General features: G+C 49.6%; 1 non-coding gene across 1 annotated transcript; it reads left to right on the forward strand.

Moving 5' to 3' along the window:
* The first annotated feature begins 9,639 nt into the window (after positions 1–9,639).
* On the forward strand, positions 9,640–9,698 carry MIR124-1 (microRNA mir-124-1). Its single transcript, NR_049290.1, has one exon. It is a non-coding gene; the product is annotated as a microRNA mir-124-1 (primary transcript).
* Positions 9,699–10,416: the final 718 nt, after the last annotated feature.

Genomic DNA, 10,416 nt, shown 5'->3' on the forward strand with positions numbered 1-10,416 from the left:
AAGTGTATTCACCTTGGTTTACAGTCCTCTTTCCTGAGAATCTCCCCTGGGAAACTCTGCCCTCAAATGAGCCCCTAAGTCCTTCTTATTTTCCAACTCCTTTCTCCCCATCACCCTTCCCAGGTGATGAAACACTGTGACTGGTTAAGATGCTGTTTAAATGCAGAATGTTATTATCACCATATATCATCCAGATCAGTTTTCTAGGTCGTACTAAGATGTCAGAATGATGCAAGCCAACATTTTTATTATTTAGGATACAGTATACTAAGTTTATGTTGATTACTCTAAGTATCATCTTTGAAAGATAACTAGCATTAAAGTGTTGATAATGTTCCACTTTTGCAATCATATTTGCATAGTGTACAACAGAGTTTAGCAGGAAAAATTATCTTAAGTGGTGTTTCTCATCTGCTCTGTCAGTCTCACACTGCTTGCTTCAACTTGGTACATGAGGCAGGACAAACGCTTACAATTTTTTTATATCAGCTTTACATTATATAATGTTATTCTTGTTCCTTCTGGGAAGCCTGCAGCATGGAGTTTGTAATGGAAAAAGCAGAGTCTTTGGGGCCGGTCATAACTGAATTCCAATTCCAGCTTATGCACTTGAGAAAGTCATTTAACCGCTCTGGGAAGCAGCCACCTCTTCTGTAAAATGGAGTTAGCAAGGCTGTGAGATTGTAGATAATATATGAAAAACACCTAAACAGCACTGTGCCTGGCACGCAGCAGACTGGCATGCAGCAGCCTCCTTTGTTCCACATACAGTGTTTTTAAATGTCTGTTTACCGCATTTTGAAATTAAAGATTGAAAGTAAGCTGACATTCCCTGCACCATACTTCTGGCTGACGAGTCTTTGGCCTTCCAGCAGAGTTATATATGCAGATAATCTGTTTGATGCTGCTCAACACAGAAGGGACACTGATTTTATTTTATGAACAATAGTTGGATGTCTCCTGAGTGTCGGCTACTGGGAAATAAATATTGTAGATTTCATTTATTCATTCATTCATTACAAACAAGCTATCCTCCAAACGACCCCCTCGTTCTTCCTTTCTCCCCTTTACTTTTTTTTTACGCTCCCCCAGGCCTACTACAGTCTTTTGCCCAATTGGATGCTATTTTTCATTTTCATCTTGTCACCACCTAATGTCCAAATTTATTTAAATCATCCTCAGACACAATCCTACAAGATATGAATCACATTCAGGGTTGGGTTTTTTTTTTCCCTCTGACTTGTCAGCTGTCTCATTTATGATTGACAAGATTTCCATTTCAGTAATTTCTACTAATTCTGCTTCAAATCTGTATATCTAATGAACACACCAATCGGCACCTCATTATTAGTCAGGATCATTTTTCTCTGGTGTAATGCACTGACTTCATAATTTACAGTACAAGGTAGCTGCTTCTAAATGAAACTCAAAGAAAGCCTTGTCCAGTTTGCATGAAAACAGTATCTGGCTTGTGAGTACAAACAGAATATCCTCTCTAGGCTTTCATCCTTTATGCATATGAACACTGTTTGCATGCTCCAATCAGACTCTTAAGCCCAAAATAAGGCTTTTCTTTTTGTAAAGGTATGTTGAATTGTATATCTCTGCATAAGGACGAAAAGAAAAACAGTTTGTCTGTACCGGGGGAAAAAAAAAAACAGTCCAAGTTCTCCAATGCAAACACAATCTGACACATGCTAAAAATTGCCTGAAGCACTGGCGAGTTATAGATCTTCTCCCTGGGGCAGATAATTCATTAGGAAATAGCCTCATGCCCTATGTAGCAATTGAACAAAAATATTTACTTGTGGTAATATCAGATGATAAGGGTAACAGGGTTTCTTTCTGAACCAGGGCGGGGGGGGGGGGGGGGGGGGGGGGGACAGTCCTGCAGTAGATGCCCATCATAAGCATTGCAAATGAATCATTAGTCGTCATCCTGCAATCTAGGTCAGAATGGAGCCAAAGGGAAGGGCTTTTAAATCGGCTACAGGGCTCAGGTTGAGTCTGTTTATGTGAAGGCACAAGAGGCAGACACATTGTGGTGAGGCATTCTAAGGGGGATAGAAGAAAGATGCTTTCACCTGATAGAGGGACCTTTTCCTAACCCAGAGAGTAATCAAGAATCAAGAGGGTTGTACTTTCAAATGAATGCCATTTAAACACAGACACACACACACAGACACACACACACAACTTTTCTCTAAGCCTTCTGTGTTCAACTTTTCAGGCCCTGAATAGTGTCTTCCAGAGAGATTTTTAAAGGGAGAGAATATCTTTCAGGCTCAGGAACATGTGGATTTTATCTTAAATAATACAATCGTACACTATGTGTCATAAAGGACTTCACAAGTCATCTACTCCAAGTACCTCATGCTTTATAAGAGGATATGAAACAAGGAGGAGAGGGACTTACCTGCCCAAGGTCATCCGAGTCACCTTCATCATACAGCTGTTTCATTTTCTTTGGTTTCTTAAAGATTGTGTTTTGTACAACGTGAATAATTTATTGAATAAGACAGAAACAAAATAAATTGACTTGGTAACAGCCACCTGATAAGCTAGATCTGTGTCAGATACTCTTGCCATGTGCCTCATCCTTCCCTCAAAATGATTATGAAAGGATGCTGTTTGCCAGACCTGTCTTGGGGGGTCCTTCCTCAAAACCTCTGGTCCTGGCTTTAATGCGATTATTTTCTGGGCATGTTGTGGCATTCAATCCATTGGCCAAAGGCTCTGGAACTTTTGTGTGACTCTTGCCCTATCCCTCTGGGGCCACAAGAGGCTGGTAGTGTGTGTTTTTCTAAATATGTTCTGAAATATCACTAAAACTAGACACATTTAAATAGAAAGACTCGAATTTCAAAATTAAATCCAAGCTATGCACTAAATGTACTTGCTAGGGTTGCTTGGCTATTTCTTTTATTTGCTAAAATCATAAGAAAACTTAAAGGTCAAATGTGATAGGAGGAAAATATGCAGGCAAGTAAGGAAGAGAGCTGGTTTTGTTTTTAACTTTAACACTGGATTTGTTACAAACCATCCACATGATATCCAGAAGCAATGTTTCCTTCTCTCTAGGCCTAGTTTTTTTCTCTTGCTTTTCCTCTTTTGTATGAATAAGAAGAAAACCAAATGATCTCCAGGGTTTCAGCATTAATTATGGCATTCCAATGTTATCTCCAAAACTGACTTATTTTTTGGAAGCCACAGTAACTGTAGAACTATCTGTAGCTATTTCCAAGATGTGAACTGACATGTTAGTGTCTGATAAATTTATGTAAAGCTCTCAAAGGAGGTAGTTTCACTATTGAAATAATTCTCCAAAACAATGGTGACTGACTTGGGATGAAGAGCTTATGAATCTAACCCTCTAACCAGCATTTTTTTCCTCCCATTTCACTTTCCAGATTGATTTGTGAGGGGTTTTATTTTTTTCCCCTCTTCCTTAGTTAAAAATATTTGTTAGGCCCTGAAGAGAACTAGAAATATGGGGTAGCAGTATGTGTGGGCACACGTAAATAAGTAAGAATGAGTCTGGTTCTTATCTAGCCTGAACACATCAGGAACACAGCTCTGTATTCCATTTCTCTGGCCACCACAACTTGAAGGTTATAGAATATTCTATTTCAGGACACCTATAGGACCGAGGAGCCCGTTTAAAAGTACTGCAGTGTTATTTTGATTTCTGCCACTGAATGAATCACTCCTCCTGAATGCAAACACCAGCAAAGAATGCGTTAGAGGATCCGCCATCATATTAAAAATTAAATCCGGCTGCATTTCATAATGGGCTTTCCTTTTTAAAGCACGGTTTCATCTTCTCACCATGGAAATTGCGTTCTAATGGCTGTTCTTTATGGTTAACACTGAGGCATCGGCTGAGGTCAGAACCCTGCTTCTCTGAACAGGGAACCACAAATGTCACAGACACATGGTAGGCTTGGCAAATAATATATTTCTTTCCAAATCTCCTGTGTCTTCAGTTTGCCTAGCGTCATGCTTGTGGTAAGCTGAAGAGAGTTTATTTCTCGGGTCTTCTCTCCTTCCTTTGGTGGAACCAGCGGGAGGCATGCAATTTACAATGAATTCAAAAGTGCACCTCTTTTGGTTTTTGTTGTTGTCTTTATTTTAACCCCAAGAAGAGAGAGATTTAACTCAGTCTTCACCCCAGGCTAAGCTAATACTTAGGTCATGTCTGAGCTCTCTGGGGAACCCCGCTTTATACCATCCGAGGGGCAATGGTGTCTTTTCACGTGGAGCTGCACAGCTGTCCAGCCATATGGGCCCCAACAGCCCAGTCAATCGGATTTGGGGAGGTTTTACAATGTAATTTCTTAACGTGCTAGTATTTGGGGTGAGTTTGATCAGGGGTATAGACAGCTCTTAAGCCCAAGGGTTTAGGTTTTAAGAAGCCATCACAAATGTCCCAGCATCTGATCAGACTGGTTAAAAACAGATAAGAAATCTGTGACTGGGGGAGGGGAAAGGACTCCTGACCCCCTGGTTGGAGAGAGCCCCAGGGGTATGCTGTAACTATTAATTCGGCATCAGCTGCTTTTTCTTTTCTTTTCTTTTCTTTTTTCTTTTCTTTTTTTTAACCCAGGGCTCATCATTTAAGGCGTTCCCACTCAGGCCTGCAGAGCCCGTTACAAAACCATCTCTCTGCTCCCCTCCCCCCATGCCGCAAGATGAGAGAGCAAATATCCTGCATTGCAGCAACAGCGCAGGAGGACTGCATTGAAACCGTCCTCAAGCTAAACAAAACCAGGCCTCTAAGAAAAACCTAGGGAAGGCCAGCAGCAGTGTGTCCTGCTGCCTCTCGGGCAAAACCAACTGCAAGCGGCAGCCCCATCCCTCCACGTAGAAGGGGTTCGGAAACTGCCTAAGGAATTCTTAGTGACTAGAAAATAAGTAGTCCTGAATCTAAAACCCTCATCAAAATGGTGGAAGTCCTGAACTAATCTACCGCCAATATAGTTTGGCCACCAGAAAAGTATTTTAGTTTGAGAGGAACGTTAGCCGAAGGGTAAGTTTTCCCCAAAAGGATATCCCACGAGGATGGATGGCTCTTTCCAACTAACTACACAGTCTTCAGAAATTAAGCACTTATTGCAGGAGTGTTTTATATTCTGTTCTTCTCCTCTCTCTTATTTCTCCCCGTCTCTCTGTCTCGCTCTCGCCCTCAACTGAAACCAAAGCTTTCCTTTTCTTAGGAAAAGGAAAAACTGCTGATTTTGAAGCTTCTCGTGGTACATTGGTGGAGGCAAAAAGCCAGGGCTACGGGGGTTCGAGATTGCTATTCTTTCATGGGGACACACACCCAGTAATTGACAACAGCCCAAACGGCCTTGAAGCTGGCGGGACAGCGCCCAGGGTCACCGGTGCATCTGGACCCTTGTGGCTCTGCGGGCGCTCATCTGCAGTGACCCCCGCAGGACCGCTCTCGGCCGCCCCGCACGGGCCGTCTGATTTGAGGATGCTGCTTTTAGCTGTCAGGGCTGGCGCTACCTAGCCATCTCTCGGGGCTCTGAATCCAGCGCTGCCCAAGAAACAGTTTCGGTTTTTGTTGTTTTTGTTGTTGTTGTTTTAAGTCATTAGAGAAGAAAAGCCGGAGTATGAGAAGCAGATGGGCCCTGCGTGCGCCGAGACCGCCGGGGCTGGGGCTGGGGCTGGGGCTGGGGCTGGGGCTGACTCCCGCGGCTGCGGAACGGACTCTCCGGGAAGACAGATTTCTCCTTGCTGGCGCTGGGGTTTTGTTGGGGGTTTAGGCGGGGGGTGGGGTGGGGTGCGGGGGGTGTCTTTGGGTTTTGTTTTTCTGGGCAGACGCATTCTGAGCCCTTCCCTAAGACCAAGCTAACCCCATGCTCCCGGAAAAAACACACAACACGGCCACAACCATCACAACAAAAGGCGCCTCCCCGAAGTGAGTCTAAATGTACGCGGGACGGGTGGCGGCCGGACGTGGAGAAGCACTTTTGTGCCTCTCTAATCTCGGGAGTCCATCTGGCCCCGGCGGGCGCGGGCGGGCGGGGGGGCGGGAGGAGGGGAGGCGGGAGGGGCGCGCGCACGTACCCAGAGCGCGGGCACGCGCGCCCGCTCTCCTTCACGTTCACCTTGACTGCAGGGGGGCGGAGGATGGGGCTACCTTCCCCCATCCGCACCAACCCTTCTCCCCACCTCACCCCCGCCGCCGTCCTGCCCAGACGCTGCTAGGGGCTGGCAGGGAGGGATGGAGGGGAGGTGCAAAGGCGCTCGGGTCGCCGCAGCGGCCGGACAGCCGCGTGCTCTCCGCAGTGATGTCAACCGCATCCTCCGCAGCACTCCCCCATCCCACCCCCACCTCGGGCCTCGCCCGCGCCGCGGTCGGCGGAAACCCCAGTCTGGCGCCTCCAGCCTTGGGACGAGAAGCAGGGGGCGTGCCGGTGTCCTGAGCCCCCCACTCCATTTGCGAAAGCGGGAGAGACAGGGAGTGGACGATCGGTGGTGCGGCGGCTACCGGGGCGGAGGAAGGGGCGGGGGTGGGGGGGCGGTGGACCTGGGTGTAGGATTGACGCCCAGGACTGCTGGAGGGAGTCTGCCCGGGACTGGTGCAGCCGGGGTTACGTTTAGGGGGCGGAGGGCACGCATCGCTGCAGGTGCCGCGCTTGTGGGCACGGCGAAAGCGCCCCCTTCGCCCAGGATAGAAACGGATAAACGGAAGCGCGTGTGAATGTGGGGGTGCGAATTGCCACCTCCAACCTTGGCTTTCCCGCTCTTCCGAGCGCTCCCACTTCTCACTTTCCCCAAATCCGCATTTTCCTTGGCACAGCTCTCCCGGAGCAAGAAGCAGAGGGAGGTACCCGGGGGCAGTGAGAATGACGTGTGCTGGTGCAGAGAGCGGGTGGGGGGCTGCGGGCCCCGCTCTGTGGACCGGCTCCTAATCCTCTTGTTTTCGGTACAGTCAGCAGATGTGGCTTCTTTTAGCTGAATAATCCGTTAAAGGAATAATAATTTTTAAAAAGGAGATCGACCTCACCCAAAGAGGATGGCGAACGAGATTAGGGCTTGGTAAGGATAAATTAAAAGGCTCCAAATTCTCTGTCCCTCTCTGCCTTCCTCTCTACCCACCTCCCCCTCCCTTCACCTCCCTCCCCTCCCCCCTTCTTCCTCATCCCCTGCAATCCGCACTCGACGCGAGTTCACGCGGAGGGCTGGATTTTCAGGCTGAACCGCAACTTGCGCTGCGCGTTATTATTATTCATCTGAGGGTGCTGCCGCCACAACCTTTGCCTCCTGCGCTCCTCTCCTTCCCCCCGGCCGCCGCCGCCAGCAGTGCAGTGCCTCCTGCACGCATGCTCTGGTTCACCAAAGAGAGAATCTGAATTTTTTTTTTTTTTATCATGCTCATGATCACCCTCATGATGCTCCTTATCGCGGTTATCATTTCCTCCTGCCAGGTGGAGCGACCACCAGCGCCTTCTCGCCACCAGCCCCTTCCCCAGGGAAGGAAGCGATTCGGGCCCGGCCCTGGCGGCCGCTCCCTGGATGCGGGCTTCCTTTGCCTCTCCGCATCCCTCCCTCTTTCATCTGCATGTATATATCTTGATCCCTTTATTCCAGTAGATCTATTGCCTTTCCATTGGGCTGGCTGAAACGCTGCGGACTGCGACCAGTCTCTTAAAAAGAAGAACAAAAAGAGGAAGAAAGACCTTGAGTGGACCCCAGGACAAAGCACTTTGGGCTCGGCAAGAAGGGACGCGCGGGAGCGCTGGCTCCGAACCGGAGTGATCTCGGGTGCCCAAGAGCGCCCATCCAGCGTGCGGACCTCTGAGGGTATTCGGATTGAATTTTATTTATCTTTTTGGCATGCTTGAACAGTGACATTGCTGGAGAGGGGTAGAGTTTGGTTTGGTTTAATTTTTCCGGGAAAGCGAGCTAAATGGTGGGAGACCAGGTAGACTTAAGTTGGCTTTCCTGCTCCCCTTCCTCCCCTTCTCGAGACCCGGGTGTCTGAGAAGAGACTGGGAAGCAGAAGGTTTAGAAAAAAGTAGACACAGGAGATGTTGTCCGGAGGACTAAGGGAAGAGTGGGGCGACGGGTGAGTGGGAACCGGCCAGCTGAAAGAAGATTTTGAAAAGAAGAGGTTTTTTTTGTTGTTGTTGTTTGTTTTTTTTAAACCCTCTTTGGGCTCACAGGATGAGTTTTGCTGGGGAGGAGAATATGGTTGACTGTCGATAGAAGCTCTGAGAAATTGATGAAGAATTGATAGGTCCATGTACACACATAAGGAGGCATCTGGATTTGTGTGTAAACAGACTTGAGAGGTGGAAGAGGGCATGGAGGAAGGGGGCTTAAAATAATGTCTTATTATCCCTTTGGCTTTGGGGACTCTCATCCTCTGTCCCTCCCCCTTTTTTTGACCCAGGGATCCAGCTCCATTAGACACGAGTGACCTTTTAAATCTACGCCCACCCTTTACCTGGTAAAGCCCGTTGACAGTTTGGGGTGGGGTGGGGTGGGGTGAGGAGGGTGGTAGGGGTGTTTCGAAGACATATATATTCTCTCTCCTCTCTCTCTCCCCCCTCTCTCCCTCCCTTCTTCCTCTCCTCCCCTCCTCCCCTCTTTCCTCTCTCCTCCCTCTTCCCTCCTCCCTTCTCCCCTCCCCTTCGTCTCCTCCTCCCTCGTTCTCCCCCCATCACTCTTTCTCTTCCTCCCTCCCACCTCCCTCACTCCCTCCCTCCCTCCCTGCTGCATTTTGCATGAGCTATCTAGGTCATTAGCATTTTAGCGTATGCAAGACTTGACAAAGCTGATGAGGGGCCAGATGGGCCTCGCTCTTATGGTTTTTTTTTTTTTTTCCTTTTTTCCCCCCTCTTTTCCTTTTTCCCCTCCACCACTTGGGACCTGAGCAAGAGGACTGCAGCAGGAGAGTTTCAGAAGGCTGCCTCCCCAGATCCCGGCCCGGAGCGCGGCAGCTCGCCCCTGCGGCACGCCCGGCCAGCCTGCGCCCGCACTCAGCCTGCGAGGTAAAGGCGGCGGCGGCGCGCCCTGCCCTGGCAGCCGCTGCCAAGCCCCCGCTGCCCTCCGTGTTCTACGCCCTCGACTTCCTCCTCCTGGCCCCCCTCAGCTTACTGGGCTGAAGTGAGGGTGAGAGATGGGTGGGTAGGGTTTGCTGTGCTGGGGCGAGGTGGGGTTGGTTTTGTTTTTTGTTTTTTTGTTTTTTGTTTTTTTCATTGTCTGGAGCTGCAGGGGAGGCGAGGCGCGAGGAAGGGGCTAAGGGAGTTGGGGTAATTAACACGGGGGAGGCACCCTTCCGTCTCCCACTTCCACCCACATCCCCAACCCTCCACCCCCTCCGCTTTGCAGGAAAAAGCCTGGATCCGAAAGGATGGGGGAGAACAAAGAGCCTTTGGAAGACGTCGCTGTTATCTCATTGTCTGTGTGATTGGGGGAGCTGCGGTAGGGAGGATGCTGTGGTCCTGTTCTCCCTGCCTCCCCACCCCCATCCCTCTCCCCGCTGTCATTGCGCACGCACGCGCGCTTCTTTTTACTTATTTTTCCTTGTTTTCTCATTCCATCTTCTCCCCACCCCCCATCCTTTCTTCCACCTGTCCTTCCTTCCTCCTTTCCTTCCTCAGGAGAAAGGCCTCTCTCTCCGTGTTCACAGCGGACCTTGATTTAAATGTCCATACAATTAAGGCACGCGGTGAATGCCAAGAATGGGGCTGGCTGAGCACCGTCGGTCCGAGAGGGCCCGCCGGGAAGGAGCCGCAGAGCCGAGGCGTCCTCCGCAGAGCTCAGCGCCGCGGCTTCGGGCGGGAGGGGTCCCGGGCTTCCGCTGGCTGGGCTGCCCGGAACCGGAGCCCTTGGGGACGGGGAGGTGTGCAGCTTGTGACAGACAGGGGGCTTAGAGACGCAGACCGACTCAGGGAGAGAAGCGGATTCTGTGACAGAAACACAGATCTGTGCAAGCACAGATGCGATGGGGGCGGGCGGGCGCGGGGGGGTTGTTGCTTGTGAGCGCATTACGGACTGCTTCTGTGTGCGTATTTTTCTCTGGGCTGGGGGCGCATTGTATGTGGGTCGACACCTTCCTTTCGTGGCTGTGTTTTTGTTCTGGGCTTAGCTTTTGGGTTGCCCTTTAAAAAAAATGATCTGGCATCCAGAAGACTGGCAGCCTGTGCCAGGGCTTGGACTGCAGATCTAATGTGTTCTCTTTGAGACTGGGGGGGAGGAGGGTGGGTAGCCAGTTGGAAGGGAGGAGGGAGGTGTTTGTCATTCTTTGCTGTAGAGCTGGGGACACCTGACAAGCTTGAGAAAGTCACTGGGATATATGAGGAAGAAGGAACTTCTGGACGGTTCACAAGCTCCATCGGGGCTGAAAGCATGGCCAGGGCTCTTAGGAGCATCTCACTTCCTCCTTGCGGCTGTAAT

This window comes from Canis lupus, chromosome 25 (genome assembly GCF_011100685.1).
Source record: "Canis lupus familiaris isolate Mischka breed German Shepherd chromosome 25, alternate assembly UU_Cfam_GSD_1.0, whole genome shotgun sequence".
Classification (NCBI taxonomy): Eukaryota; Metazoa; Chordata; class Mammalia; order Carnivora; family Canidae; genus Canis; species Canis lupus.